The sequence below is a fragment of the Macrobrachium nipponense genome, chromosome 12 (assembly GCF_015104395.2).
Source record: "Macrobrachium nipponense isolate FS-2020 chromosome 12, ASM1510439v2, whole genome shotgun sequence".
NCBI lineage: Eukaryota > Metazoa > Arthropoda > Malacostraca > Decapoda > Palaemonidae > Macrobrachium > Macrobrachium nipponense.
In genome coordinates, this window is record NC_087205.1 from 26,762,810 (window position 1) to 26,775,309 (window position 12,500).

Here is a 12,500-nt window from a genome sequence, read left to right on the forward strand (position 1 = left end):
TTTGTGTGAAAGCTTACCATGAAGTTTGATGTGAAAATATATTTTTGTTGCCTATTGAAGATATAGTTGTGAAAAAATATGAAAAATATTAATATAAGTCAGCGCTAATAATAAAAAATTTCTTATCATTTTCCATTGTTTTTTCCTCTTCATTTTCTTTTTACCAGTTGCTTTGCTATATTTCAGAGGATGAAATGTTGGTGGCAAAGCCAACATTGGGCCGTCAATTATGCTTAGTTAGTATCTAGCAGGTGCCTTTCTACCAAAATAGAACGTAAATAATTTAACTCATATTCTCTTACTTTTGGTCACAGTTTTATGTATATATCTGCTTAATATATGCACATACATGAGCAAAACTCACAAGTGTAAACATTGGGTTTAATATGCAAATTCCCACGCAATATACGCGCATGCAAATCTTGAAAAAGGCAAGCCTATGGGAATTTTTTCCTTGAGCCTTTATTTTCAAAGTCTAAAATGCAAGGAAAAGGGGATTAAATATTGAAGACCATGGGAATATTTTCCCTAAGCCTTTATTTCTAAATTCTATAATGCAAGGAAAAGGGGATTAAATATTGAAGACCATGGGAATATTTTCCTAAGCCTTTATTTCTAAAGTCTAAAATGTAATGAAAAAATTATTAAGTGTTGAATCCCATGGCAATATTTTCCCTAAGCCTATATTTCTAGTCTAAAATGAAAGGAAAAAGGGATTAAATATTAACGCTCACGGGAATATTTTCTCTAAGCCTTTTTTTAGTTTAATATTAAATGAGAAAGGGATTGAATATTGAATCCCATGGGAATATTTTCCCTAAGCCTTTTTTTTAAAGTCTAAACTGAAAGGAAAAAAGGGATAAGATATTGAAGCCCATGGGAATATTTTCTCAAAGCCTTTATTTCTAAAGTCTAAAATGAAAGGAAAAAGTGATTAAATGTTGAAGCACATGGGAATATTTTCCCTAAGCCTTTATTTCCAAAGTCAAAAATGAAAGGAAAAAGGATTAAATATTAAAATGAGATTGGACCAGACCGATAAGATCTCAACAGCATAAAACAAGATGACAGGAAATTGACTCAATATCACGTGACCTCTTACATATTGACTTTCCTTGAATGAATCGTGTCTCCCTTTACTGAATAGAATGTCATCCACAACTGCGATTTCATGGTTTATTAAAATAATACGGTAAACAACCAACTGGACTAGCTGCAGCCACCTTAACCGTGTTCGGACCTAACTACAGAAAAGGTACTTTAACACGTCCTTGACATCGGAGATGGGCACCAGTCACGAGTCTCACGTTTCGAGGTGTTGCTCCTACGACCTATGACTCGTGACTGGTACCCATCTCCGGTGTCAGGACGTGTTAAAGTACTTTTTCTGAAGGTGGGTCCGAACACGGTTAAGGTGGCCGCAGCTGGTCCACTCGTCATGTCGTGAAAAAATTGTGAAGTAAGTTATCACAGAATTTGATATGAGAACCACAATTTTTTTCATGCATAGTAACAGACATGCATATACAAAATGGCAAACCATGCATGCATTAAGACATGGAAAAGGGTTCATAAAAATTAATTTATTTTCATACATAGCTCACAACAACAAACCAATTAATGAAGGGGCAAAAAGCTTTCAATCCGTCGCATAAAAGGAAGCTAATTACGACCGTGACTATGAATTTTATTTAGGAACTATTCTTTCTGCATTTTGTTTAATTTATTCCACGCGCTTAATTCACACAATATCGTAGTTTGCATAAGGTTGCAATTATAGCGTATTATCGAAAACGTCGATAAATTTCTGCAAGGATGATAATATATTTCTGTAACTTCATTATCCAGAATTGCATATTTGCATGATTTTATAATGCAATTATACTGTGTTCATTTTCATAACTTTTCACCTGTTTTAAAAAAAAATTCTAAATATCATTTAAAAAAAATTCTTAATATGATTTCTCTGATGTAAAAAAAGCACTGATTTCATTGCCCTCACTTATTTACGACGATTTGATGGTAAATGCACACGCATTTAATTAGATGTATGAATATGTTAATGCTCTCGATGTATGAAAACATTGTTGCGAATATTAAATGGATTGTAATTGTAAGAACAAAAATTATCTTTTTAATTAGCTGCATTCATCAACATTTGTTTATGGTTGGCTTCTATTGTAATCATACTTCCCAAATCCGCCTGCTCGATACCATTGTTGATTTTTAAAATTAACTAGTCTTATTATCTTGCATTCAAGACCAGGAGTACACTAGCCACTCCGTGGCGCCACAGAGTGGCGTCGGTGTGTGGCGGGGATACGTGGCTTATCATTGGTTTCCATTGTTTATAAGCTGTGGATGGGTGATCAGCGACAGCTCGCCACGGTTGCTTGCCACAGACTCTCGTATGCTCGACATAGCTTATAAACAATGGAAACCTATGGGAAGCCGCATATCGCCGCCACACACCGACACCACTCTGTGGCACCACAGGGCGGGATGTGTACTCCTGGCCTTAATGTTCCTGGAATCTAATCAGATATCGAAGCTACTTTTCCAGTTCACTATCTTCTTTTCAACTCACTTAACTCTTGCCATTCAACATACTGATTATTTTTTTCCAACATAACTATCTAACACGGTTTTATTATGATCAAATTACGCATTTACAACATATTTAGCCCAATTATACCCTAGAAGAATGGTTTTTTCCTCTGGTAAATTGTTTAAAAAGATGTACGAATTTACACAACTGAATTGTTTCTTTAAAAAAAAAAAAGCCTCAATCAAAGCACTCTATAATATTTTGCCTACTACAGTGATATCAATTTCAAATAAAACTTTGTCATGGGTTATCATCGACTAACTTTTACTGCAAAAAATTTTGGGTTAAATAGAAGATTTGGTATAAATCGGTTATTGTCTTCTGATAATGTTAACCTTTAGACAATCTTTTCAATTTTTGATATTCACTATTATATTAGTTTGCAGTTGTTAGCTTCTCATTTTGAAATATATTTTTGATCCATTTCCCATCTCAAAATCTTTCTGACTGAATGTTATTGTTTAAAATAGTCTTTTCAATATTTGACATTCAATATCATATCAGTTTGGAGTTGTTAGGTTTTCATTTTGAAATACATTTTTGATCCATTTTCAATCTCAAAATCTTTCTGACTTAATGTTATTGTTTAAAATAATCTTTTGAATATTTGACGTGCGCTATCATATCAGTTTGCAGATACATAATTCTCATTTTGAAATAGATTTTTGATCCATATCCAGTCTCAAAAATCTTTCTGGTTGAATGTTATTGTCCAATTTTGTAAATGAAGGCTTATGTTATTACCCACACACATAAGCCTCTGTTTAATAGGACGATTACTTCCAGATCCTAACGAGCGTCTGGAATGGAAAGGGGCGTGTTAGCACCGTCGAAATTTCGTGGATTGTTGCTTTTGGAGTTAGTGAATGTGTTTGTATTCTGTCAGTACAAAAATGAACAGGTATGTGTGATGAATGATATATAATGATTGAAACTGGTTCATTTCACCTGTAATACATAATGTTCTTCGGTTTGTATAATGGATTATTATTTTGGTGTATTTATAAGTTTTGTTTTGATAATAATAATAATAATAATGATAATAATAATAATAATAATAATAATAATAATAATAATAATAATAATAATAATCATCATCATCATCATCATCATCATCATCATCATCATCATCATAATAATAATAATAAAAATACTCAAGGTAGTATGTGTCATCAAAAGGAGAAACAATGCACATCTTTGTATTTGTACTTATATTTAAAGATAAATGTATATAGAAAGCTTTCGGGAAATCGAACAGTTTTCCGAAAGCTTTATCCAATAATAATAATAATAATAATAATAATAATAATAATAATAATAATAATAATAATAATAATAATAATAATAATATAATAATAATAATAATAATAATAATAATAATAATAATAATAAGAATTGTATGGTAAGAGCATCAAGGAAATAGATACCCTAATCCAGACTGTAAGGATTGTATCTGGGGATGTCAGGATGGAGTTTGGAATAGAAAAATGTGCCTTAGTCAACATACATAAGGGCAAAGTAACAAGGACTGAAGGGATGAAGCTACCAGATGGGAACAACATCAAACACATAGATGAGACGGGATATAAATACCTGGGAATAATGGAAGGAGGGGATATAAAACACAAAGAGATGAAGGACACGATCAGGAAAGAATATATGCAGAGACTCGAGGCGATACTCAAGTCAAAACTCAACGCCGGAAGTTTCATAAAACCCATAAACACATGGGCTTTGCCAGTAATTAGATACAGCGCAGGAATAGTGGAATGGACGAAGGCTGAACTCCGCAGTATAGACCAGAACACTAGGAAACATGACAGTACACAAAGCACTACACCCAAGAGCAAATACGGACACATTATACATAACACGAAAGGAAGGAGGGAGGGGACTACTAAGTACAGAGGACTGCGTCAACATCGAGAACAGAGCACTGGGGCAATATCTGAAAACCAGTGAAGACGAATAGCTCAAGAGTGCATGGGAAGAAGGACTGATGAAGGTAGACGAAGACCCACAAATATACAGAGACAGGAGAATGACAAACAGAACGGAGGAATGGCACAACAGCAACGACAACTGAGGGGAGAGCTAAAGAAGGAAACTGAAGGAATGATAACAGAGGCACAAGATCAGGCCCTAGGAACCAGATATTTTCAAAGAACGATAGATGGAAATAACATCTCTCCCATACGCAGGAAGTGCAATATGAAAAATGAAACCATAAACCATATAGCAAGCGAATGTCAGGCACTTGCACAGAACCAGTGAAAAAATAGGCATGACTCAGTGGCAAAAGCCCTCCACTGGAGCCTGTGCAAGAAACATCAGCTACCTTGCAGCAATAAGTGGTACGAGCACCAACCTGTAGGAGTGATAGGAAACGATCAGGCAAATATCCTCTGGGACTATGGTATCAGAACAGATAGACCAGACATAACGTTGATTGACAAAACCAAGAAGAAAGCTTCACTCATTGATGTCGCAATACCATGGGACACCAGAGTTGAGGAGAAAGAGAGGGAAAAAATGGATAAGAGTATCAAGACCTGAAAATAGAAATAAGAAGGATATGGAATATGCTAGTAGATATTGTACCCATAATCATAGGAACACTAGGCACGATCTCAAGATCCCTGTAAAGGATTCTAGAAAAACTAGAGGCTGAAGTAGCTCCAGGACTCATGCAGAAAAGTGTGACCCTAGAAACGGCGCACTTAGTAAGAAAAGTGATGGACTCCTAAGGAGGCAGGATGCAACCCGGAACCCCACACTATAAATTCCACCCATTCGAATCGGTGGACTGTGATCGACAAAGAAAAAAAAGACAATGATCTTGAGTGATACAGTCTGTGATGTTAATTCAGTCATATTATTGAGATTATTATACATACCTGGCAAAGTTAGACTGTTCAATTTCTATTGAATATGGGATGTCCTTTTTGATCCCACTCTACTGACATGCTTTTACAGGCATGCTTAACCTTTGTTATAGGTGTGGTATTACAATATCAAATATAGGCAACGATATATTGCAAACATTTACCAATTTGATTTGGAGTATAGATTTGCCATACCAAGTCATCAAAATTTATTTTTTTATACTATATAGTGAGTTTTATAGGTTTAAAATGATATAATTGACCCAGGTTTATAGAAACCATTAGGTGCATAAACGATATTTTGAACACACTCTTTCAGAAACCATAAGTTGTAAAAATGATACATTGAACCTGCTTTTATAGAAACCATAAGTTGTACAAACAGCATGTTGAACTTGCTTTTATAGAAACCATAAGGTGTAAAAATAAATTCAACCTATTTTTATAAAAACCACAAGGTGTAAAAATCATATATTAAACCCGTTTCCTTAAAAACTAAAAGGTGTAAAAACAATATGATGAAACAACTTTTGTAGAAACCATACAGTGTAAAAACTATTTTATGAACCTGCTTTTATAGAAACCTTAAGGTGTTAAAAGGATATATTGAACCCACTATTATAGAAACCATAGTGTAAAAGCAATACATTGGTCGTTCTTTTATAGAACCATGTGTTAAAACGATACACTGAGCTGGCTTTTATAGACACCATAAGGCATTAAAACGATACACCAAACCACTTTTATAGAAACCATAAGGTATTAAAACGATACACCGAACTGCTTTTAAAGAAATCATAAGGTATTAAAACGATACACTGAACCGTTTTTATAGAAACCATAAGGTATTAATACGATACACCGAACCACTTTTAAAGAAACCATAAGGTAATTAAACAAAGCTACAACCGAAAACCGCTTTTATAGAACCATAAATGGTTTAAAATTTACTACGTATACCACTGTAAACATTTTTTATAGAAACCATAAGGTGTTCAAAACACGATACCACTGAACCGCTTTTATAGAAAACCATAAGGGTGTTGAAGTGTTATGTCACCAACCAAACCATTTTATAGAAACCATAAGGTGTTTAAAACGATACCACTGAACCGCTTTTTTATAGAAACCACATAAGGTTATTAAAATGACACACCAAACCGCTTTTATAGAAACCATAAGGTGTTAAAACGACACACCGAACCGCTTTTATAGAAACCATAAGGTGTTAAAATGACACACCGAACCGCTTTCATAGAAACCATAAGGTGTTAAAACGACACATCGAACCGCTTTTATAGAAACCATAAGGTGTTAAAACGACACACTGAACCGATACACCGAACCGCTTTTATAGAAACCATAAGGTGTTAAAACAATACACCAAACTGTTTTTATAGAAACCATAAGGTATTAAAACGATACACAGAACCGCTTTTATAGAAACCATAAGGTGTAAAAACTATACACAGAACCGCTTTTATAGAAAACATAAGGTGTTAAAACAAACAGAAACCATAAGGTGTTAAAACGATACACTGAACTGCTTTATAGAAACCATAAGGTGTTAAAATGATACACTGAACCGCTTTTATAGAAACCATAAGGTATTAAAACGATACACTGAACCACTTTTATAGAAACCATAAGGTATTAAAACGATACACCAAACTGGTTTTATAGAAACCATAAGGTGTTAATACGATACACTGAACCGCTTTTATAGAAACCATAAGGTGTTAAAATGATACACCGAACTGCTTTTATAGAAACCATAATGTGTTAATACGATACACTGAACCGCTTTTATAGAAACCATAAGGTGTTAAAACGATACACCGAACCACTTTTTTAGAAACCATTAGGTATTAAAACGATACACCGAACTGCTTTTATAGAAACCATAAGGTGTTAATACGATACACTGAACCACTTTTATAGAAACTATAAGGTATTAAAACGATACACTGAACTGCTTTATAAAAACCATAAGGTGTTAAAACGATACACTGAACTGCTTTTATAGAAACCATAAGGTGTTAATACGATACACCAAACCAATTTTATAGAAACCATAAGGTGTTAAAACGATACATCGAACCACTTTTATAGAAACCATAAGGTGTTAAAACGATACACTGAACTGCTTTTATAGAAACCATAAGGTGTTAAAACAATACACCGAACTGCTTTTATAGAAACCATAAGGTATTAAAATGATACACCGAACTGCTTTTATAGAAACCATAAGGTGTTAAAACAATACACCGAACTGCTTTTATAGAAACCATAAGGTGTTAAAACGATACACCGAACTCCTTTTATAGAAATCATAAGGTATTAAAACGATACACCAAACTGCTTTTATAGAAACCATAGGGTATTAAAACGATACACCGAACTGCTTTTATAGAAACCATAAGGTGTTAAAACGATACACCGAACTGCTTTTATAGAAACCAAAAGGTATTAAAACGATACACCAAACCGCTTTTATGAAAACCATAAGGTATTAAAACGATACACCAAACGACTTTTATAGAAACCATAAGGTATTAAAACAATACACTGAACCACTTTCATAGAAACCATAAGGTTTTAAAACAAGATACCAAACCACTTTTAAAGGAACCATAAGGTATTAAGATGATAAAACAAACTGCTTTTATAGAAACCATAAGGTGCACAAACAGTATGTTGAACCTGTTTTTTATAGAAACCATAAGTTATAAAAACGATGTGTTGAACCTGGTATTACTAAAATCATAAGCCGCAAAGATATACATTGAAACCACTTTTTTAGATTTCTCGAGTTGAAAAAATGATATGCCACACCACTTCAATAGGAACCATGAGGTATAAAAATGATACGTACCCGTTATTACAGAAACCATAATATGAAGAAATGGTAAACTGAACCCGCTTTTATAGAAACCGTAAGAAGCAAAAATGACATTAAATCAGTTTTTAGTAAAAAAACCACATGGTGTAAAAGTGATATGTTGAACCCGATTTTACAGAAACAATGAGGCATAAAAATGACATATTAAATCTGCTTTTATAAAAAAAAGACCACTTTGTGCAAAAATGATATGTTGAGCCCTCTTTTATAGAAAACAACGTGTAAAATGACACATTAAATCCGCTATCATAAAAAAAACCCACATGGTATGAAAATGATATTTGAACCCGCTTTTATAGAAAACCATAACGCATAAAAATGACATTAAATCCACTTTCATAAAAAAAAATGGTGTAAAATTGATATGTTGAACCCGATCTTATAGAAACCATAAGGCGAAAACTGACACATTAAATCCGCTTTCATAAAAAAAACCACATGGTGTAAAAGTGGTATGTTGAACCCTCTTTTATAGAAACCATGTGGCATAAAAATGACACATTAAATCCGCTTTCATAAAAAAACCCACATGGTATTAAAATGATATTTGAACCCGCTTTTATAGAAAACCATAATGCGTAAAAATGATACATTAAATCCACTTTCATAAAAAACCACATGGTGTAAAAATGATATGTTGAACCCGATTTTATAGAAACCATAATACATAAAACGAACACACCGAGCCTGCTTGGGTGTTAGTGACAGCGAGCTTTGCAGAGCTCATAGCAGAGCTCATAGCAGAGCACATTGCAGAGCTCATAGGCTCAGCTTCGCGCTTAAAGGTGAGAGCGCAAATCTGTGGGCGGCGATCAAAAAAATCACGACTGGGTGTATCGAGGTCGCCAATTAGCAGCCAGAATAGAGTCATTTGGACTTATTGGTGCAGACAAATATTGCCGGAATTGCCTTAAAGCCAGATGATACGAAGTATTTTCCCGACACTTGTATTTTTTTTTTCGAAATGATTTATCCGTGGTATACAAACTGGCTGTATATTTCAGAATCGTACATTAAATTATAGAAAAAAAATATATGTTATGAAAATGTCACAATAGCACATTCTTCCGTTACGTTTTATTGATTTTCTAGAGAAAAAAGAAAACTGCTAATTTCATAGGCAATAGTTTAAAACTTTTGTTCTATAAAGAATATAAAAACAAACCTTCTTGTTGCTCATTTAAAGGCATGCTTTATTTTCTTGCTCCTAGTTCAGTTTATAGTATATAGTATATATGTATATATGTATATATATATATAATATATATATATATATATGATATGATATATATATATATATATATATATATACATATGTGTGTGCGTATGTATATATATTATAAATATATATATATATAGGTATACAGGAGCGCAGACATAAGAGGTTCAGGAGGTCCATTGATACTAAAGATGAAGGCCAAGATTTATTATAAAAACGTTTCGCACATTAACTTTGTGCATCTTCAGTCTGTAAAAAGAGAAATGCATATATTAAAAACTAAAAAACAGATTCACAATAGTATTCATTAAAATGCAATAAAATAATAATAGTTAAAAGAGAAGAAGAACCACTGAGGTACCAACCGACTAGAATGGAAGGAAAGCAAGGAATGATTTTTGAGAGAGCCAGGTCCAAGACGTTGACTATGCCAGATGTAGAGGTGAAGCCGAGGTGTTGTTATTCAATGGGGAACAGCCTTTTAATAATTAAAGATTCCAAGGTAGTTAGGTGGTCCGGGTCTTTAGTATAACCTATTATCGAAAAGTGCTGTTTTGATACATTTATTTTGCATTTGGTGGCATGATTCTTGATACTAGAAAATTCAGGATTACTAATTCTTTGACCTGTTTCTATAGCTGAAACCCATATGGCTACAATATCTCATCCTGCAGTAATCTTCGAGTCGATCCCACGTAAGTTGCAGGGCATCCTGCGCATTTGAATTTGTATACAACGTTGGATCTCATGAAGTCCTGCAGACGATCTTTGAAATTAAAAGCGAGCCAATTTTGCAAGGATTGTTTGAGATGAGTTTAATTTTGAGATAAGGAATTTCTTGTTCTATTATTTGTGAGAGTCTAAGAGAAACTTCGAGCTGTTATATATGGAATCGATGCATACATCAGTTTTTTAAGTTTTTTGGGGACAATCCATTAGCGGAGGAGGCGGTTGGATATAGTTACCTACTAATTTGTAATTATGTTATATACAATGTCTTTGGGATAGGAGTTTTTTGAAAAAAGGTTATTAAAAAATTCCATTTCGTTATGAAAAATTGCCAGTTGGATGAATATTTTCAAAGCTCTATAGACCAGTGTGTATATGGTATTAGTTTTAAAGGTTTTCTGACAAGAACTATAGAAGTTATTGGCTAATCCCGTGAACGCCTTTTTTCGATATACTGCAGTCGTGAATTCTGAATTGACTCTAGTGACAAGAATGTCAGAAATGGTAATTTGTTTTCATTTTCTATCTCCATTGTGAATTTAATGTTGGGATGTTGTACGTTAATGTGGTCCAAAAATTTTGCTATTTGCCACTGTATCTGAAAAGTGCAAATGTTTGTCGTCAACATATCTTCTGTAATACATTGGTTTACAAGAAATAGGACAATTGTCTAAAAATTCTGTTTCCAAATATGACATAAAAAGTTAGCAAATATTGGCCCAAGTGGCGACCCCATAGCAACTCCATCGACCTGCGAATAGAGTCGTTGATTAAAAATAAACATGGAATCTTGCACAGCAAGTTCAAGAAATTGTTTAAAAAGGGGTTTGCTAAAACCATGAAATACAGTGTCATCGCTAATAAAAATCTTATTTAAAATAATATCTATGGTTTCGCTCAATGGTACATTCGTAAACAACGATTCCACGTCAAAACTGGCCATTTGGTAGTCTCCGTCCTGATGGATGATTTGTTCCTGAAATTGATATCCATTTTTCAAAGTGTTTTCATTAATGGAATATTCAGCTAATAGTGATACTAAAAATTTGGAGATAGAAAAAGAAGGACTATTGTATGCAGCCATAATGGGTCTAACAGGTGTGCCTGGTTTATGAATTTTCGGTAGGCCATATAATATACTAAACGAAGAACCTGTGACATGTAATTGCTGGTATGTAGTTTCATTTATTACCCCTTCATTTTTCAGTTTTTCTTAAGAATCTATTGACTTTATCTTCTCTTTTGTAAATATCGAGAAAGTTGGGGTCACCATGTAGTTGAAACTTAGTGGTATCAGATAGAATGGTTTCAATTTTTTCTATGTACTCATTTTTGTTAAGAATCACGACACCTGATAAAGGCAAAGGTGTCGTGATTCTTGTCAGAAAACCTTTAAAACTAATACCATATACACACTGGTCTATAGAGCTTTGAAATATTCATCCAACTGGCAAATTTTTCATAACGAAATGGAATTTTTAATAACCTTTTTTCAAAAAAACTCCTATCCCAAAGACATTGTATATAACATAATTAACAAATTAGTAGGTAACTATATCCAACCGCCTCCTCCGCTAATGGATGTCCCAAAAAAACTGATGTATGCATCGATTCCATATAACAGACTCGAAGTTTTCTCTTAGACTCTCACAAATAATAGAACAAGAAATTCCTTATCTCAAAATTAAACTCCATCTCAAACAATCCTTGCAAAATTGGCTCGCTTTTTAATTTCAAAGATCGTCTGCAGGACTTCATGAGATCCAACGTTGTATACAAATTCAAATGCGCAGGATGCCCTGCAACTTACGTGGGATCGACTCGAAGATTACTGCAGATGAGATATTGTAGCCATATGGGTTTCAGCTATAGAACAGGTCAAAGAATTAGTAATCCTGAATTTTCTAGTATCAAGAATCATGCCACCAAATGCAAAATAAATGTATCAAAACAGCACTTTTCGATAATAGGTTATACTAAAGACCCGGACCACCTAACTACCTTGGAATCTTTAATTATTAAAGGCTGGTTCCCCCATTGAATAACAACACCTCGGCTTCACCTCTACATCTGGCATAGTCAACGTCTTGGACCTTGCTTTCCTTTCATTCTAGTCGGTTGGTACCTCAGTGGTTCTTCTTCTCTTTTAACTATTTA

The 12,500-nt window shown here is 33.7% G+C and overlaps 1 pseudogene; it reads left to right on the top strand.

Moving 5' to 3' along the window:
- The window catches only part of LOC135224435 (uncharacterized), a 43,057-nt pseudogene that overhangs the window by 18,843 nt on the left and 11,714 nt on the right, over positions 1–12,500 (top strand).